The 21,677-nt window shown below is 35.6% G+C and overlaps 1 protein-coding gene and 1 non-coding gene across 2 annotated transcripts in view; one reads left to right on the top strand and one right to left on the bottom strand.

The window, feature by feature from the left end:
* The first annotated feature begins 1,656 nt into the window (after positions 1-1,656).
* Positions 1,657-21,677, top strand: part of LOC110373900 (solute carrier family 41 member 1) — a 94,088-nt gene continuing 74,067 nt past the window's right edge. The window contains exon 1 of the mRNA XM_064041863.1: positions 1,657-1,977. The gene's annotated coding sequence lies outside the window, so the exon portion shown is untranslated. The remainder of the gene's footprint in view (positions 1,978-21,677) is intronic.
* Positions 4,501-4,582, bottom strand: Trnal-aag (transfer RNA leucine (anticodon AAG)). The gene has a single exon. It is a non-coding gene; the product is annotated as a tRNA-Leu (tRNA).

Raw genomic sequence — 21,677 nt, 5'->3', positions numbered from 1 at the left:
GTGGGTGATTAAAATAAACCCCTATGCACACAAGAATAATGTATCTACATTATGTACCTTAAAACAGCATTTAGTGAGCTTTTTTTTAACTACGTTAAAAATCATCAAATGACCGCTCTCGCTGTGGGTTAGCAGTGGTGAGAGAGTGTCAGACTCTTACTGACTGAAAACCGTTGTGTTCCGTCATAGGCCTTTTATGTACCAGGGCCGCGGTATCTCTTTCGAAAAACCCGCAGCCCCGGCAGAGCGTTCAGTGAGCTGAGCTGGAGGTTTAGGTAATCACCTCACGGGCCCTTTCAGAGTTATGTCAGATCTAGAAGAAATTACCACCATGCACACGCTTTTTTCAGATTAGACAGCCAATTAGTAGCAGGAAAAAAAACCATTTATTTAAAACTCGCTATATTTAGAACAATTATATTTTTGCTGCACAAAATAATTGTGTCAACAGTGCAAAACAACTGAAGTGGTCGTCACCACTTGTATGCAAACGTTGCAATTAGAGTTGCATTGTTATATGCACTTGCACTATGCATCTTAAGGTGTCTACACACCAAAGCCGCTGATGCCGGCGGCACAGCCCGGCGGCCCAACCCGCCGGCCTTATTTTGTACAATCATGCCGCCGGCTTTCATAGAGTATTTGACAATTACTAGAACACCACATGCCGCGGCAGTCGTGCCGCCGGGCTGTGCCGCCGGGTCAGCGGCTTTGGTGTGTAGATCCCTTTACACTGACAGTAGGCACGTGCCAAAGTGTACCTACATGGAGTTAATGAGGCCTGTTTGTTTGCTTTTTTTAAAGTAGTAATTAGACTTTATGACTACGCTGTAAGTACGAGCAAAGTTGAAGTTTGTAGGTATGTAGTTTGCTTAAACGCGCTAATCTTGGAGACTGTTGAACCTTTTTTCAAAATTCATTCAGTGTTAGATAGCCCTTTTATTTTTGATATTTCTTAGAAACTGTATATTGAAAAATTAATATCAACACCAAGTAGGTTTACTTAAAATCCCGGATCTCCGGATTTGTCGCGAATTTCTTACGATCGCTTTCGTACTTTCTCAAACCCATCCTTACAATGCTCTATGCTCTACGCACGAATCGTATACGTACCTACCTACGTGAACTTCGCAGGGAGCGTATTATGGAATTCGATTAGACTACCATTGCAAGCGGGGTTGTCTCAATATACCTACTGACATATAGGTACCTTATTTCTTACTACTATCCCTATATATATAGATAATAGCTTCAATACAAAAATCTTGTGGGGGAGACAAAATAAGTAGCGATAGCGAAAATAATCTAAACAAACTTATAAATTACAATACACTTTTTCAAAAATTAGCAATAGGCTGTACACAAGGTTTTATGAATTGTGAAATCAATGGAAAAATATAATTTGCCGGCACATGTTTCTCTGTCATTGGTTTTATTTGTTTTCAGCGACTGCCAAGTGAATAAATATCCAAGATTTTAGTTAACAACTGTGTACATAAATTATAAATGAGAAAGCAATAAACCGTGACGTCTAGAGTTTTAGCGCTTGAAATAAATAATGTCTAAGTATGTTTTACCCTTGCCCTTAGCTCTACGCATGCGCACTGCGCCCAGACGACTCAAAATGGCGACTATTTTCTATTAATAACAACTAAACTTGGCAAAATTGCACTTGAACACAGTTTTTATTAATAATTAACAGTATGCACGCGTTCCAATTAAATAAATGATTGTTTAATGCGTTGCTGCAAGTTTTAAAAAGGGAGTCTCGCGCGGTGGTGACCTCTGACACCATTTGCCGCCAACTTTGCAAGAGACGCCACAGAGTAACGATCGGTAGTGCGCGGAGGTCAGACTAGTCTGGAAACAGCTGTTTTCAAAAATCGAATGCTACAGACCTAAAAAATTGTGAAATTTCGCCAGTTTGACGTCAGATTTCGTGGAGTGCGGGTGGATATCTTTACCGACCATGTAATGGTGAGTGGCTTAACCGGTGGATTTACGAAATAGTGACTTTTTACGTAGCGTAGTGTTTTTTTATTTGAGTGGAATGCAAAAACGTGCTTTTTCCTAGAAAATCCAGTGTTAGAGAATGTTGTGTGTAGATTTTATGTTGTTAATAGAATATTATTTGGAATGTTTTGTGGTATTGAAATCGATTATACGTCCGTACGGCCACGTGGTGTCTCACAATTAGTGATGTCGCATGAAAAAGCACCTTATAATATTTAGTGGACAACTCAATTTGGTTCGACAATATTGATTTGACGTTTTGTGATTTTCTATGAGCGTCGTGTAGGAAAGCAGCTATAGATTTTCACGCGTTGTAAAATAGAAATGTTTTAATTATTTTTTCTTGCAAATAATGTGTAATGCCCACGGTGTATATTAATATTGTTACCTACTTAGCTGTATATATTTTTTTGATGACTACCACCCCACTTCAGTTTGTTATTGCAATAAGATGATTAAATATCAAGTGCATATTATTTTTCAATTTTTGATTACCACTTAGGTAAATACTTGTCCGAAACCTAATCTGGTACCTGGATACTAGGCACCTGCTTCGGTGCTTAATATTATAATTAAATCATTTATTGACCTTTTTGTCATGAAATGACTTTAGCTACTTACCAGCGCTACAGATGATAAATTATGATGTTTCCCGATTTTTTAAAATAAATTGAACATGTAGACTATCTTTTGTATATAATATCCTCGTTTGAAAATGTATACTTACAGTATCCTGGGGTTTTGAAAATCTTATTATGCAGACAATCGTTACATTACCTACACGTATAAAATGCTGGAATTAATAGTTACATTGTATGGGCTTACCCACGTAACTATCCTCTAAGAACCTATGTATTTCTAAGTATATATATTTTTAATACTTAGCAGGATAGTTCCAAAAATAATACCCTGCATAGGTACATCTTTCTTTCATCGCAATCAGTGCCTATCTTTACAGCGTTCTATCGTTGCATTTCATCAAAATCAGTGCACCTGTTCTATCGTTGCTGTTACAGCGTATCCTAACTAACAAACAAATCGACATTTTCACATTTATAATTTACGAAAGCAGTTTTAGCTTAACTTAGAAACCAACTAATTTAAATTCTTTCAAAGACAGCACTTATTTTTGCCATTTCCCTAACCTTGTCGGCTATCGAGCCATAACTTTATAATGTCAATGCCAAGACCCCGAGTTAGCTGAGAAATTAAATGAATATCTTCCCTTGGAAAATGCAGCAAACTGCAGTTTATAAATAACTTACCAATATTTTTACTTTGTTCTTGTATGCCCCCACGCTTTTACTCCAATAGTCCAATAGGACCTGGGTATAAACTTCTAACTATGTACCTACTTACCTATTTACCACCCAATAAATCTATGGTCTTTTTACATCTATACCTAAAATATGATTTAAGCTGCATCCGTGACAAGTTGTTCGGTTTTGGCACTTGGCCTATACCACCCAGATTATGAAAATAAATGATTGACAATATAATGACACACACATACAAAGGTTTACAAAGCCAGCACCCTCCTTTGCGTCGCACAGTCGGTTGTAGAACGAGGGGGGCTAGGCCCTTCACGAGATAGGTACAGCGATGCCGGGCCTCGTTGAGTGTGCCACGCCACGTTGAGTAGCCACGTGGTTATTCGACCTCTACATATTTTACTACCATAATATGTATCTGACTAGATTTTTCCTTGCTTTGACAAGGTAGGCTTCCAGTCTAAGGCTCAAATTCACAGACAGACATTTTATACATTAACTTTTTATTAGGAACTAGCTTCTGCCAGCGGCTTCACCCGCATCCCGTGGGAACTACTTCCCGTACCGGGATAAAAAGTAGCCTATAGCCTTCCTTGATAAATGGGCTAAGTATCTAACACTGAAAGAAATTTTCAGTCGGACCAGTAGTTCCTGAGATTAGCGCGTTCAAACAAACAAACAAACTCTTCAGCTTTATAATATTAGTAGGTATAGATTTTCACGATCAATTTTCAAAGTAAAGATCTTTTTAAAGAAGAATTGATAAATTAATTATTTTTGAATAATGAATTCGGCATTCTAATGGATGTGGTTGCTTTGTTTGTTTTACTACACGCCTATAACCTTACCTACATATAAAATTTTGCAGATCAAGTTCCTTCTGTAACTCAAAACACTGGAATTTTCTAGAACGACGCGAGTTAAAAGACAAAAACTTTTATGTTTACGTTAGTAATCTCTTAATTAACACAATATTTCATTGTTAGAACGTTCTCATGACATTATTGTAATATTTATCAGGTAATTAAGTGAATACTTTGGAGGTGTTGTGTACAATTTGGTAATAAGGTTATTTTAGCAACGCGAATGAAATAAATTTATTAAAATGGACAAAATATGTATAAAGATCAGTAAGAAAATTGATTTTTATACTTTGTTATAAAAAAGACAACGTTGATAAAATTCGTTGTACTTTTAAAAAATGACAAAAAGATTTTGGCAGCGGTGGGATTCGAACCCACGCCTCCGAAGAGACTGGTGCCTTAAACCAGCGCCTTAGACCGCTCGGCCACGCTACCACTTGACGAGAGTGTCGAAATTATGTATTATTATCCACTTATCAATAATCTTGTGCTGACCTTCATTCTAAAATTGGAAAACTATAAATCCCACCAAAAACATTAAATGTAAAAAAAGCCAATCCTCTACGCAATTCCTCCACCGTAAAAAGTTTTGAGATCGCATAGAAGCCAAGTCCTGTTCAACTTTATTTGTAATAATAAATCAATATTTTGTGACTATATCAATAGTTTCGTTCACTTTACAATAATATTGACTTAGCCATGAGCACAATAAACTACAAATATAATACAGCATATCTTGGAGAGGTGAAAGTCAATCATGAAGTTTAATATCACAGAATTAAATACTTTTAGTTTTTTCAATTGTTACTAAATGACCGACAGTCAGTATCATCCAAAATCATGAACTGCACATTTACTATGGCGCATGTTTGGTCCATGGTGATCTCAAATTCCAATCAGTCCAATCGTAAAATCATGTCCATATAGAATGTATCAATTCAATGGTATTTACACATTATTTCAGGGAGCGACTATTAACTTGTGCTCATGGCCAAGACAATATTATTGTAATGTGAACAAAACTATTGATATAGTCACAAAATATTGATTTATTATTACAAATAAAGTTGAACAGGACTTGGCTTCTATGCGATCTCAAAACTTTTACGGTGGAGGAATTGCGTAGAGGATTGGCTTTTTACATTTAATGTTTTGGTGGGATCTAATTTATTTTTTGTAGGTCTCCTTCTTCTCTAAGTATATAACAAATTAAATTAACTTACATGCAACTAACTAAATATATAACAAACTAAATATGTAGACCTAAACTAGCACGTAAACAACATTTTTTTTAAATAAATTAAACAATTTCGAAATTGTCGAATTTTTTAATCGAATATCTTTTAGAATAAAAGAGATTTATTTCAGAGGTAGATGGCGCTATCACATGAAATTGTTTTTTTTTTTTTTTAACTAAAAACCGTAGCGCGATTTAGACCAGGACAACGCCATCTATCGAGCGAGCATGCAGTATTTATCGCACTGCATTAATATGAAAGATTTTATCATTATTCATTTTATTTTAACCTAGCTTTTTTATTCATATGTATGTATATTTAATACATATTAACAATATACCACACTACGTAACAATAAAACAAATAGTAACATTTTGTACATAAATAAATAACAAAGTTATCAATGCAGTCAAAATTCATACACAATGTTCTTGAAAAACCGCAAATATAAATTTGTTTCCTATTTTTTATTAAGTTTTAAGGTTTTTATAATTTTTCCTTTATATGTAGCTAATAACCTATCTTGGTGCCAAATTTGAAGGTTCTAAGTTTGCTAGAAGTACCTTAGACTTTTGATGATCGGTCAGTGAGTGAGTCAGTGACAAAATGGTGTAACTTTGATCGCTCATAACTCGTAAACTATTTATTCAAATTTCTTGTAATTTTGGGACTGAGCTTGTTCTAATACTTACTCTTGGTCATCGAAAACCTAAACTCCTAGCTTTGTTCACATGGAAGATACAGGGGGCTGAAATAGCCGCGAAACGCTTCGAGAAAAGATGGTACGGCCGTGCCCGCTTTGCTCGAGTCTTGGCTGGGGCACTGCCGTGCCCTCAGATATAGCCTATCTGTTTAACCGTTTATTGTTGTAATCGCATATTACGAAATAAACAGCAAGATACAAGTACCCTTTCATAAGCATGCACTGTATAATGTTGATTTTTTTATTTTCCAAGATTAATTTGTCACAATTTCTCATAAAAAAATACGTATAATTGTTATATGTGTGTATAATTATGCATAATAGTGTATGGTAGTTTAAATACAAACACAGGAAATAAATATTTAATTAGGAAAATAAATGAACTAAGAACAGCACAAGTAGCGCCAAGTGGACATATTCGGAACTAAAATCCCATTTATGACAATTACTTTGTTCCATATTTGAATAAACTGTATATTTATGTACCTAAACTACATATTAATTATATGCCGTCTTACCACAAAAACTTTTAAACGTCAGTTTATGCCTTGTCTAAAAAAATGACAAATTATGACGTTGACATATGGTTCATTTTGCAGCCAAAATTTTATTAGACAAGTGTAAAACAGGGTTTAAAGTTTTTGTAGTAAGGCCCATCGTGTTTAAAAATTACCTATTTTATTTACATAATGGTACATGGTTATGTACCTACCTTTTTATGCTTAGCCTTTTCCCAACTATGATGAGATCAGCATCTTTCACTATGAATGTTGTCTGTAAGTATTTGAGACTGTAACGAATAAACTGTAACACAACTCGAACTTACTTACCTACGACACATTAACTAGGTACCTAAGTCGGTACGTTTTTAAAACAATTGATTAAATCTACCTATAATAAAATCCAATATATTTTTTTTTTTTTTTTGCTAGCCTGTGCTGTCCCACTGCTGGGCAAAGGCCTCTCCCAAAGCATTCCACTTTTCTTTATCCCTCGCTGCTTGAGGCCAGTCCGAGAGGAAGCTGTCCAAGTCTTCCCTCCAGCGTTTCCTTGGTCTCCCTCTCGGTCGCCTTCAATAAAAAATTAGATTATAGAAAATACGAAGATGTTACAGGTTTTATAAATAAGTGTAGAAGCAGCTTTAATTGAATTAATTTACTGCATTGATAAGAAATTGAGGCCATAATAAGCTGATTTATCCGTCTTACAAAATTAATCTATATAAATATTTATTAGGTATTATTTTGACGATCAAGTATCGTAATCTTTAATATAAGTAGGTACTTAAATACTTATCAGTGGACTGCATAATGCATACCCTACTCCCTATACTATGTCTAATAAAATATCTTTATTACATCAGGATGCACTATAATGTTGGATAAATACTTATAAGTCTTCCTAAATCTGGGCTAGATACCTACTACTAACTTATGTCTCATTTCAAAGTTAACATCTACCTAGGTACATAAAACTATTGAATACCTATAATGAATTGATTTTACGTCTAAACTCATGACGCACATTCACCCTTATACATAAAATCGTAACGTCTAACGCCCTTGTGCTTGTCAGATACATCTGTAAAGCGTGCCTGTACATGACACGTGAAGGTTGTAAGCATTGAAATATCTATACCTAGTCTAACAGTTTAGGAGTCTAGGTATTTTGGGAAATATTTATCATGTAGTTATTGAATGATTTGTCTTAGAAAAGTTTTGATTTGTAGAGTCAAACAGAACCAACATATGTGGATTTACAAGGAACCCTAATATCGTCCAGACCGATTGTGTGCTATGGTTCTCTATAAGGAGATCAGCCAGCTGAGCAGGATTTGCTTATAGGACACAATAGCGATTAGTGGAGTCCACTCGTGGCCTTCAGGTTGGCCTTTACTTCGGCTAAAGAATATGCATGGCAATGCAGGCAGCCTTTTGGGCACGATAACCGCTGACAGCGATGCAGATGAATTTTATTTTGATACCTAGGTACCTACATTTTTTATTTATATTTTTTTATTTTTGTAAATATGTAGATTTAATAATTTTGTATGAATAAGTGAGTATAAATAGGATAATTATTAGCCTGTTAGGCTTAACTTGGCCTGTAGGTAGGTATACAACGGACCTACCATACGGCATATGACTTGAGCATTTCTTCAAAATACAAAACAAAACAATATTATCATAATTAATCAGGCACCCACGGGCACAAACAAAATATCTTTAATCAAATCTTAAACTAAATTCGTTTCACATCTAAGTAAAAAATAATCAATCAATTCTCAAATCACGATACCGGATTCTGAATTAATCTTTGATTAGGAACCAATTTGATTTTATCCCAAAACTACATAAATATATTAATTAATAATTTGTTCTGACGTCTTGGGCGATTATTTCGTTTCTCATGAGAAATGCGCATGACTGTTTCAAATCATAATCTAACCGATCAAAGTTATGATATCATTTCTTAATAAAATATCTTGGGAAAGTCACATTTTACCTACATCCTGAAACAGCTCATTTTAAGACGTCACGCATTTTTTCAAATAAATCAAACCAATTCACGGCATAAATGAATTAATTCTTAGTAGTACCTAGTAGACAAATAAACATAAACGCATTTTGACAAACTGACGGCAGATATCGACATTATTTATTTATTTTTAGCCCATAATGTCCCACTGCTGGGCAAAGGCCTCCCCATTTCGCTTCCACACTTCTCGATCTTTCGACCGAGCCCACCCAGTCTCGACAATAGGCGTCCAGGACAGATATCGACATACCTACGTCAGCAAATATCGAAGTTCTAATTCTAGTCACCAAATCAACGAAAAGATAGGTTATTTAGATTTTCGCCATCGCTAAACGGCTACAGCACGTTTCAGACGGAGGAAGATAGAAAATATCTATATGGGAGGCTTTTACTCAGCGGTAAGACAATAATCATCTGCCTAGCTTTTTCCCAACTATGTTAGGGTCGGCTTTCAGTCTAAGCGGATGCAGCAGGCTGAGTACCAGTGTTTTACAAGAAGCGGCTGCCTATCTGACCTCCTCAACCCAGTTACCCTTACACCCCGATACTCCTTGGTAATACTGGTTATCAGTGAAACAACACAGGCTAATAAAAAAATGCATGGAAGCGGTCGATCTGATTTTTTATGAATGAACAAGAAATGCTACGATAACATCCAAAGGCGGATATAGAGCGAAACAGTGAATAATCTTATAAGATTAAAGTTAAAGTGCTTTAAATTCTTGCCTCCGTTCGATAAATCGAGATTAGCCTTACGTGTTGACCGAAAATGTCAAATTAAACGATACTTATCGGAAAGGAAATGATTATTAATATACTTACTTGCATGTAAGACTCACGTAGCGATTTGAGTACTAATCTGAGAATGACGTTAAATGACGTGGGGAAGTAAGATTTAGATAGAAACCAGAATTTTCCAGAATCTTACAATCTTACTTTAATTAGGTATATTTGCTGTGGGGCCACGACCAGAATTATTGCCAAGAAAAACGCTTCTCAGACCAGATCTGAAAATGTAAACGTAAAAATATAAGTTCCCATGCTCATGATCGCACTTTTAATCATCTACATATTTTGGCGGTAAGAAGCAAGATACACTTAATCACTTACGTCCAAAATTGATGATCTGAAAAATGGAGGTCACGGGTGCAACTCGAAACACACAGCAGCGAGCGTATCAAAAGGCAGTCAGAAAGACAGTTGGGTTTTTGATACGGTCAGAGCGGCACTTCCGAATTGACAGCCCGTAGCGACGCCATATCATGTTTAAACGCGTTTTCACACTGAAGGATTTTCCGCCCAGATTTTCATAGCGATATCATTTCTTTAACAGTCGTTACTGGTAGTCAGAAGCCAGAAAGCCTGACCATCAGTCTTACCAAGGGTTGGGCGAGTAACTGGGTTGAGAAGGTCAGATAGGCAGTCGCTCCTTGTAAAACACTGGTACTCAGCTGCATCCGGCTACACTGGAAGCTGACCCCAACATAGTTGGGAAAAGGTTCGACATGTGACGAATCGTACGTGCACCAAACAATTGACATCCGGCGGTACAAAAATTAATAACGTTATGTCATATCATAATAAATTATATCATCACATATCATTGTGATTATACACTGAAGAAGTTACATGAAATTACAGCTGTTACCTACATAATAAATGTAGGTTGTTTACAGTTTTGGCAAAACATAATTTGGTTTATTTTATCATCGTTAAATTATCTTGTCTCGCCATCTAAAGTACCTACATACTGTCGTTTCTTTAATTCGGGTTTCCCACAGTTTTAGGTTTTAGTTTCTTTTCGAAAATACCTATGTACGTACTTAAGTAATTTCATAACAATTACGTATTGTTAACACATTATGTGACAATCTAGGAATGTGGCGCAGATTATCAGTTTAAGCCAAAGTTAATGCGAAATCGATTGATTTGAGACGGCACAATTTAAATGCACTCAATCTCGATCATCACTCAAACTCAAAATTACATATTTATTATTTTTAATTTATACATACATGTTACGCCAGCTAATTCGCAGGCGGAGTAGTTAGACAAGCGTAGTATAGTAAAACTGCCGACGACGCTTGTCCCCAATAATTTCCAACAAACAAGGAAATGCACGATTCGCGTTACTAGGCAATAATTGCTGAATGGATAAATCGGACCAAGGCCAACGCATCGCGCGAGGAGCTACAGCATCCACTCCACAGGCCACTTCTGATACAGCATCGATCAGGGCAATAGGATTAGCTAGTTTTAGGGTTCAATATTGTAATAAGTTTTCACTTAAAATAAATCATTTTAAAATTAATTTGTTTTTTTTTGAGTTCTCCGGCAGCAGCCTTCCTAATTTACATGCTACATAGGTAAATAAGTATTTCATCATTTATAGTTGAATCCATCCGTGACGGCATGGAAGGGAAATTACAAATACCTGCGTCATACTAAGGGGACGTGACGTAATAGAAAGCATTTCTAGAGAAATAAAACGAGTTTTTTATCGGTGCGGGTATTTCTTTTAATAGAGAACAAAGGAGTGATAAATTATAATAGAAAAATATGTAATAGGTACATACTCGCATAATATTGACGTATATTTTTCTCTCACATAACAATATCAATGTACTTAAACTTTCCCGAACATTGTTGAAGGTGTTACCGATACATTATGACGCATTATTAATATAATGCTACACAATAAGCATAAGCAAAGTCACTACAAGCAAAGTCATTAATTAATTATCTAACTTACAGCTTTCATACTGGCGGATTCTCCGCTCGGTTTTTCGTCATTCCGTCAGTTGTCAATTGTTTACTCACCATACGAATCGGGCGTTATTGCCGGGGCTGCGGGTTGTTCGATGCCGGGGCTGCGGGTTGTTCGAAAGAGTTACCGCGGCCCTGGCACATAAAAGACCTACGACGGAACACGACGGTTGTTAGTCAGTAAGAGTCTAACACTCCCTCACCGCTGCTAACTCACAGCGGGAGGGGTTGATGACTTTTAACGTCGTTAAAAAAAAGCCGGGCGTTATCGCTCGTAAAATCCACCATTGTGAATAGTCTTCTTCTTCCTGCCCAGTTCCCAATTTTATTATGAGGTTGGCACAATATGTCTTCCGCTTTCATTCTTCCCTGTCACTCGTCCAGCCCCGGATCTAGGGGGGGGCAAGCCGGGGCCCATGCCCCGGGCGGCAAATTCAGGGGGCGGCAAAATCAGGCGGCCGCCTGATTTTAAATCCTACATCACAGGACAGGACCGTCTTAACCTATGATGCAGGGTGTGCCAATAACCCGGGCGCCTCGGTCTCAGGGGTGCCGCGGGGCGCCCCACCTTCAGGAAATTTCGATGAAATTACACCCGTTTGATAAGGAAGTTCGATTGGATCATGATACTGACTAGCAAAGTTTCTAAAAGAGTTGCCTTCGCTTTGTTCAATTGATCATTTACATAATTTTTCACTTTTAACATCCTCCAACTAAGTGAAAAAATTCTCGCTCGCTTCGCTCGCGGCTAAATGAAAATGTATGTCCTATTTTTCTGATGATTTATTATTTTTATAGACGCACCGAATCAACGAACACAAATGGCATTCGCTTTAATCATGGTTTATTTTTATTTGTACATAAATCCCAGTTTAATTTGTGAGTCTTCAAACAAATATATTAAAAAAGTTCGCGCTCGCTACGCTCGCGACTACTTGTTGCTTGACAGTGTACTTAATCAGGTAATTTTGTGTCATAGGCTCAAAAAATTTCGCGCTCGCTTCGCTCGCGCAATTTTATACAGCCATTACCTTGTTAACTTCAGAAGTCAAATTCACGCTGTCTTACCTTATAAAAGCCAAATGTAGCAAAAATATTTATGGTGTCCTCAAAAACAAAAAAGTTTGCGCTTCCGACTGCTTGTCACTTTACAGCGCTTTTAAAAACTTATTAACTTTTTGTGTACATTAATCTGTCTCGACTTTCATAACTTAAACCTGGGGCCTGATTCTCCTAATTTTACTTAAGCGGCATACGATTCACGTTCGACTCGATTCGACTGAGATCCAATCCCGACTCGATTAAGATTGAAACGTATGTGGCATTCCGCTATTTTTTTTTAAATAAACGTTTTTATCCTTTTCTGTCGTTAAACGTTTTTATTCAATAATGAATCATTTTGTCTGCAAAGGATTAACGATTGCAATATGATTGTAGAGCAAACTATTGTATAGACCAAAATCACCAAAATAGCAGACCAATCGCACACCAATCAAATGTCAATCGAATACGATTGGTCTTTTACTAGTAGCAGAATGCCCGATATGGTTAAAACTGCTATTGCCATCATATTGCGATTCGATTTCTATTCGTTTTTGACATTATTAACTTAGGAGAATCGGGCCCCTGGCCAACAGTTTGACCCTAAAATTATTTGGACATATTTTTTAAGTCCTTTACCTACCAAAAAAGTTACTTTCGTTGGTGAAAATCATTGACTTATAGTTAAGCTCGATGGTGAAAATAAACATAAGTATGCAGACGGGGCGGCATTTTTCAGTTTTTGCCCCGCCTAAAAAAAATTGAAGATCCGGGGCTGCACTCGTCATACTGACACTCACTCCCTTCTTAGTCATGTCATCTTTCAGGCAATCCATCTTTTCTTGGGTTTTCCTCTCCTTATGTATTGGCTGTTACTTATAAAGAAATGTGTATGAAAACCAAACTTCGCAGTGTAATTAGGACTGCATACCTACTTACTAAGCGTTTAGTCATTACTTGCGGAGTCATATCTACTTCCTAAACGGATACTTAATACTTACATGCATGTAAGGAAATGAGGATTGTTGGCTGACGTAAAACGACTCATTCTAAATCCCTCTCTTCGATAAAAATAGTACCTACAAGGTCAAATAAAAAGAGTTTCACTGTCAAAAAATAATTAATGGCTTCACGGGGATTAATTTGCCAAGCAACTACTGCAACTTAACCCACATTTCTGATGCGAATCACGTATCATCATAAAAACTATTATGACTGCTCTTAAAAATCTTAAAACATTAAGATCGGGACATGTTCAGCATTTTAATAAGGATCAGCCTGTCTAGGAACTAGCATTGTGACTTAAATACTAATAAAAGTGCAGTGTATAAACTTGATTAGGCCACGCTAAAAAGCCGCAAACCAAAACAAAATTAGGTACCTACTTTCTACAAACTTACCAGATAGACATGTGATGCTGGGTAGCTTCACAGCAAAAACACATAGCATGTGTTTTTTTTTTTTGTGGGCTGTCTTATTTTGACTATGTTCGAAAAGTCCTGATTTTTATCAGCTTAATTTGTAAAAACTCTTTTTGGCGTTATAGTTTATTGTCGAAATGGTTTGAAATACTTGAGATTGCCGAAGTCGCCTTGTTGTGCCTATATATACCTAATCACCAGGTTTCTGAGTCTAGTGCGTAGAACAATGCACACCACAATTCTCTTGCATCCAATACCTGCATCTTTACTTATTTAATTAAAATTATTATCATTTTCGGAAACAGAAAGCTTCCTCATTAAGAGAACCAACTTCCGCAGTTCTCTTCCGTAGGTTTTCAATGTCTTTGATCTGGTATTATGACGAAACATTCATGTAAGTACGGCAGACTGCACATCAGTGGTAACTGTCATGCACCTTAACTCAACAGTAATAAGTACGATTTTCCTATAAAATTGTTACCACCTGCAGTTGACTGTACAATTGTTGTAGATCTATATTCTTCTTCAGGGTCACGGGTATAGTATTCAAAATAACTTAACCTTACTTTTACCTTCTAATACTAAATAAAAACTTATGCAAAAGAACATGTTGAGTGTTAGGCGTCGAAGTATTCCGGTAAATTGTCCAGAAGACTGCCCTCTGGTCACGGGAAATCAAAATGCATATGTTCAACATACAAATATCCTAAATTGAGGATCTCCTTCTTTTTGGGCAGTAGGTTAAAAATAACTTGGAAAACAGCAGTTTTTGAACGTCAAATATTACCTAGATCTCCAAAAAAGCCGGCCACCCTTCACAGTAGGGAAGAAAAAATGGCGTAACTAATTCCTATGATATTTATCCTTAACCAGTACAAAAAAGTCGCTCCTTTTTCCTAGGCTAGATTACCTTAGCATTTAATTATCTCTTATTAAACTAATACGCTAAAATAATACAAGGAAAAAGGCTCTTCATAAACAATAATAATAATTAGATGCAAGGTAGAACTGAGATATTTTCCTGCAAATATTGTAATTTCTGATGCCCTAGTTAAATCTATATTCAAAACACATCATCTGACTATGAGAGTGAACTTTTTGAATGGTTGCCAAGTATGGTTGGTAATGCACAGGGGTTATCCCTTGATACATCATGATTGTAATGTTAATGTAGGTATATGATCATCAGATGTGCTCTCAAACTAGTGAAGAAAGTAGATCTTGAAATAATATCATCATCTCTATGTATATTTCTAGCCTTTTTCCAACTCTGTTGGGGTCGGCTTCCAGTCTAACCAGATGCAGCTGAGTATCAGTATTTTACATGGAGTGACTGCCTATCTGACCTCTTCAACCCAGCTATCCGGGCAACTCGATACCCCTTGGTAAGATTGGTTGTCTGACTTTCTGTCTACCTGTAACAACTGTCAAAGATAAATGAGAGCTTGGCCCAGCAATATATAGTGTAAAAAAAGCATTATTAGCGATAAAAGAACCTTGTAGATTAATCTGGGAAAAATACTATCATAACTCCGGGAATTTCGAAAGACAAAAATGTTTGGACTTTGAGCCAATGTAATAAGTAAGCCAATCATTACGACTTATTTATATTTATTGATGACATTAGGTACTGAAACTTCATTATCATTTGTTAGAACTTCATTATGTTTTATAAGGTATTCATATTTATTGGCTTTTGTTTCGTTTTTGTTTAAATTGCTAGCAAGCATAATTCTTCATTGTAGAAAATTGTGCTCTCAGAAACGGACTAAACTATACCTAAGTAAGTCCATTACTTAGGTATAGTTTTCTGTGATAAAGAAGTATAGAAAATATACACTGCAGGTAATGACAAGTTGTGGATAACTGCTAAACCAGTAGAACAAAAAATAATAATATAGGTATATATTGTGATGTTTTGAGCTATCCAATTTTTACAGCAAATTCTACCAAAGTACTTTTAAAAAACAGACTTGCTACACCATGACTGCCTAACCCCTCTGAGAAAGATGCCATGACATTACGTTTGTTTTATTAACATTATCTCCTTTTGCCACTTAATACGGGATCAGCTGAAATAGGGGAAAACGCTTACGTAGACGAGAAACCGAGCGAGATTTGTTAAAAATTAATTCGCTAAGCTCTTTCAAGGTAAATCCTAGCATCATATTTCAGAGATACATTTATTTTTAAAGCTAAGTTATCGCTTAAGAGTCGACGCAAACTGCAGACTAAACAGTCGACCGACTGGCCTGTTGGTAGGGAAAAAATATATTTTTTGAAGAAAATCGTGAATTTAACCAAAGTTTTTAGTCGGTCTGATACCGAACAAATACCATCTTTATACTGATTTATGAGCCCAAATCAACTCCCGAGCGAGGCCAAGGCCTGCCGGGGCTGCGGGATTGTCCGAAAGAGTGAAAGCGGCCCTGGTACATAAAAGGCCTACGACGGAACACGACGGTTTTTAGTCAGTAAAAGTCTGACACTCCCTCACCGCTGCTAACCCACAGCATGATCATTTGATGATTTTTTGCATCGATAAAAAAGGCCAAATCAACTATCGGCCGACTAAAAGTTTGTAGTGTGTGTTCTAAAGCTTAGTCGGTATCTTTTGTAAAGTAAAAAGTTATTAACAAAGCGACCTTCGGGGTTGCTTAAAGACTTAAAAGGTTTTCTTTCCTTTGTTCTGAAAGATAAAATTCTAAGTTTTTCATGGGCTAAGTTCGTTCCTGCCTTTTATGTAGATTGTGAGAGTGGTTCTTAATGGTTTAGTTTATGAATACTCTTGTTTAATATTTCAAGTTATTTTTATATTATGGAGCTAGTTTTTTGTTTCTTGTTCAATTTTATATCTTTATATGACGTTATAGACCACTGACTATTTCCCGCGGTTCCTCCCGCATACCGAGAGAATCAGGGAACTTACCTACTGCAACCAAATATTAATTAAGTATAGATTACGTTTCTCAAGCTTTAGAGTACCAGTGCAGTAGTGCAGTAAACTTTCAGTACAAACAGACAGACATAACATTCCCAATTATAATATTGGTAACGATATACTTATTACCTACTCGTATTAAGATATACGAGCTTAACTGACGTTGTTCTCTTTTATGTCAAGTACTTAGACTATATACTAACAGCCTTACTTATAAAAATCAACAAATCATCTTCTAAGTATTGTTTTAACTAATTACTACTTAAAGCCTTAAGTAGTGATTGAATTATTTTGACCTATAAACGTTGCTTAAGCATGTCTTAAGTAATGAACAGATAATGACATAAAAACATACTAATTTCTCAACACTACCGGAATGTTGGTAGCTTAAAAAAATATTTGTCATCAAAACGTTGTGTAATGGCAACAATGGCATCCGTAAAATATAAAATTAAAAAGTTGAGCTGTCAATAAACCGGAAATGAAAAATCAGCTGGTAAGAATCCAGTCATTTTGCTAATTAGCGGGTTAAACAAGGGTGTGAGGCTACTTAATTTGACAGCTCATTTAAGACATTGCTAAGAAAATGATTTAGTTGAGCCACGTTTCTAAGTAAGATTTTTTCTTAAATACCCGTTAAGTATAACTTATTATTTAATTCACGTTTACAAGTAAGACCGCTAATCTATTGTGCCTCGCTATAATCCGTGTTTTTGATAGACAACCTACCTATTTACTCCCAGTACCTAAAGTAACAAAGTTCTTATAATCTTATCTTACCTTAGGCTCTGAGACCTAATTCGTCTCAATCAATAAGTTTGTCTGAGATCAAAACGAAATGCTTTTAGCTGATATACCTTTAACCTAGGTCTAGACAGGCTCTTTCTATCTAGACTTTTGAGATAAATAGAGTACGTTTATTTAATGCTTTCGTTAAATAAATGTTTCTTTGTAAAACATAAAATAAAATAGGTTTTGGTTTGATAATTTGATTTTGTTGCTAATGAGCTTATAATTTTTAATCTAGGATAAAAGGACAAGTTAAAATAGCTAGCATCTGCCAGCGTCTCGGGTGAACTGCGTGTCCACCCGGATAATAATCTTCGAACGTAGGTGAAAATTTCCAATTCAATTGAGTTTTACCCGTTTCACCTACGCACTTTCAAAAGAAAGGAAGGATGACAAAAATACCTACAGTCAGCATAGTAACGTCACAAGTATGTATTTATGACATGTTAGAGCTAAACAATAACTGTATTTCCCCATTTTATAGACCAATATAAAATTCTATACTATCTTTGTATACCTACTGAATACTCATAATATGACAAATCAAAAAGTACATTGTAGTTTACAAGTGTAGTTCTGTATTACAATCTGATAAAAAATACGTCTAAAACGTTGGCATTATATTCAGAAATACCTACTAATATTAGGTATAGGTAAACAGTTTGGTACCCAGATAGTCTTGAATCTGAGAAAATATATTGGCTATGGGTTATCCGGATGCACGAAATAGTAACCTGGGAATGGAGTTGGGAACAATAACAGCCTTACTTATAAAATAATAAGTTATACTTAAGAGATGTTTAAGAAAAAATCTTACTTATAAACGTGGCTGAAATAAATCATTTTCTTAGCAATGTCTTAAATGAGCTGTCAAATTAAGTAGCCTCACACCCTTGTTTAAGCCGCTAATTATCAAAATGGCTGGATTCTTACCAGCTGATTTTTCATTTCCGGTTTATTGACAGCTCAACTTTTTAATTTTATATTTTACGGATGCCATTGTTGCCATTACACAACGTTTTGATGACAAATATTTTTTTAAGCTACCAACATTCCGGTAGTGTTGAGAAATTAGTATGTTTTTATGTCATTATCTGTTCATTACTTAAGACATGCTTAAGCAACGTTTATAGGTCAAAATAATTTAATCACTACTTAAGGCTTTAAGTAGTAATTACTTAAAACATTGCTTAGAAGATGATTTGTTGATTTTTATAAGTAAGGCTGTAAGTAATCTTCTCCAGACAAAATATCGTCTCACTAAAAATCACTGACCACGACCTTCTAAATTCGGACACAAATAAATAACTCAAAATCGATCAATATGTATGCATCTGTCGTGCTATCGCGTCAATCAGTGATAATACTTGCATGATGATGTCCATTGTAGATGGCAAAGAACCCATTAAAACAAAAGACAACAACAATTGTTCCAAATTCGTTGGTGCGATATATTTTTTAGAGTTCCACAATACGTGAAGAGGAATCGGGATCCTGGTATTTAAGTAGTCGTCATTGAACATTCATGACAGTCGTTACGGGTAGTCAGAAGCCAGTCAGCCGCCAGCCTAACCAAGGGGTATCGGATTGCCCGGGTAACTCAGTTGAGGAGGTCAGATATGCAGTCGCTTCTTGTAAAGCACTGGTACTCCGCTGAATCCGGGTAGACTGGAAGGCGACCCCAACATAGTTGGAAAAAAGGCTCGAAGGAGGAGGAGGTATTTAAGTATTCGTCCGTCTGTCACCAAACTGTAGGTATCTAACGAACCGTAAAAGATACACATTTAAAAAAATTGCAGATGATGTTCTATCGGGGACTTTTTTCATAATCATTAGAAAAGAAAAACACTTTCTTGCTTTGCTCTATTGACCTTAAATAGGTAAACGATTTTATGTTTTTCTAGAAGGTTAAATCTATAGAGGGTCTTCTTTGAATAGCTCCGTAGAATATTAAACGCATAAATTCAACAGTGGTCAGGCGTAATTCAATAGTTTCTGAAAACTAAAATCGAATAGATATTTTTATGGACTCCCATACAGTAAAAGAAGAAGAAAATCTTGAAGAAACCTGGCCTATAATTATAGTCTGAAATTACCAACCCGCATTGAGCAAGCGTGGTGATTAATGCTCAATCCATCTAAGTGTGAGAGAAGGCCTGAGCCCAGCAGTAGGACGATAAAAGGGCTGTAACAGTAACGCATTTATTAGATATAATTATTAGATACGTGATTTTTTTGGATTTTTAGAAGGGTTAAAAGAATTCTTCATGCGATAGTGCGACTCACAATTGACCGATTTTAATAGTCACGTCTCAGGGAATCCTCTGGTTTAACAAAAGCTTATATCCTACGTCATCATATGACCCAGAAACCGCAGACATTTTCCCATTGTCTTAGGAATCATTATTTCCTTAGCTATTATAATTCTCTTCGTGTATGTATGAGATGTTAAGGAAAACTGCTTCAGACTGTAAAGTTGTGGGGACTTTACCTGTCCTATAGATTTATGAAACCTTGGAGAAGAAAATGACTAGCAAAGATATAATGGAAAATCTCCTAAGAAAGTAGCGCGCCAAAATGCGAGTGTTCGGGTAACCAGGCACGCCAGTTTCTATGGGACCCGCGCAATATTTTCAAAATAAAATCACCAATCAATCAAGACCAATCTCTAACTGATTTGGCAGATTGGTTCTGATTTGAACATGGAACCCGAACGCCTCGTTAGTTCTAGTAACCGATCATACCGTACGTTACTATGATCTACAATGTAGATAATCTACAAGAAGGCGCCTGACCTACCTTCCTTATAGCATCTCCGCTATCTTTCCTTCCTCCGAGTTTGTAACCTTGGATCTTCTTGGACTTATATTATTAATTACTTATATTATATAGAGAAGATTAGAAATGTAAATACATTAATCTTAATGTTTTATAGTTTATAGACTTGCTGTCGTTAAATCAGTTTTAATGTCCGGAAGAATTTTAGTTTAATTATTTGCTTGAATGCCAACTAAACTCCCTCTGGTTAGCATTTTCCTAAAACCACGTATCACTTATGTACCTACCTCTTTTTAATGTAATGTGTTTTATTTTTTATTTTGTGTCAGAATTTCTTTAATGCTAAGTAATATTACCATTTTCTGATTGGCAGATGATATTGGGATTCCATGAAATTTTCGAAATCTAAAGATTATATCGTATTTATAAACATCAAAATCTGTGACGCAACTAAAAAGGTATTCTATCTCAAAATTATATCAAAATCATGATTGATTGATTGATTGAAAATCACATTTCTGCATTCATCAAAATAATTTAAGTAAGTACATGAAATCAGTTTTGTTTTGATTTGATACTTAATGTAAATTAAAGCTAGTATGCTTTCCCCTAAGGTATGGCCATGTTCGTGACATATGGATATTAAGTTATTTCTAATAATGGCAAGGGATGATGTAGTTTTCTATTGGTAAAATTACTTTGTCATTGGACCGATAGATACCTAGGTATATTCTCTTTATTCCATAGATTACATTAACCAAAAAGGAAACAAAAATTAAAATCAGTGTTTTCGTTAGGAAACTACCATACATGACTATAAGAGTACCATACTTAATATTTAAAATAAAATAAATTAAAATAACCCGGATTTTTAACCTAAAAAGCAAATGTAATTTCAGGTCAGAATCTCAGTAAGGTACGAATACGAATGTGGCCGAAGAAGACGAAAATATAAAACTGGTAACAACTAAGTAACTAAAAAAAGGTTTCACCGTCTAAAATCTACGTAGACGGAAAAACCTAAAAAAAAAAAAAGAATTCCAGTAATAAACTTGATTGGTGTAATACTACCTGATTACAATAATGATTGATTAAATCTTTATTATATTGATTGATACCTACCAAGTATTTGCACACGTACCTACTAATATTTCGCCAGCATCAATAAAGATTTAGATAAAGAAAATATTATGTAAAAATAGTTCTTTATTTACGCAGACTGATTAAGGTGTTGTAGGCATTATGAAAATATCGATAAGTTATAAAAAAGCTTGCTGTCAAAAAACACGGTGACCTTTATAAATACATATACCTA

Source organism: Helicoverpa armigera, chromosome 26 (genome assembly GCF_030705265.1).
Source record: "Helicoverpa armigera isolate CAAS_96S chromosome 26, ASM3070526v1, whole genome shotgun sequence".
Lineage (NCBI taxonomy): Eukaryota > Metazoa > Arthropoda > Insecta > Lepidoptera > Noctuidae > Helicoverpa > Helicoverpa armigera.
The sequence above is the reverse complement of the archived record's forward strand: the minus strand, read 5'-3'. Positions and strand labels throughout refer to the sequence as shown.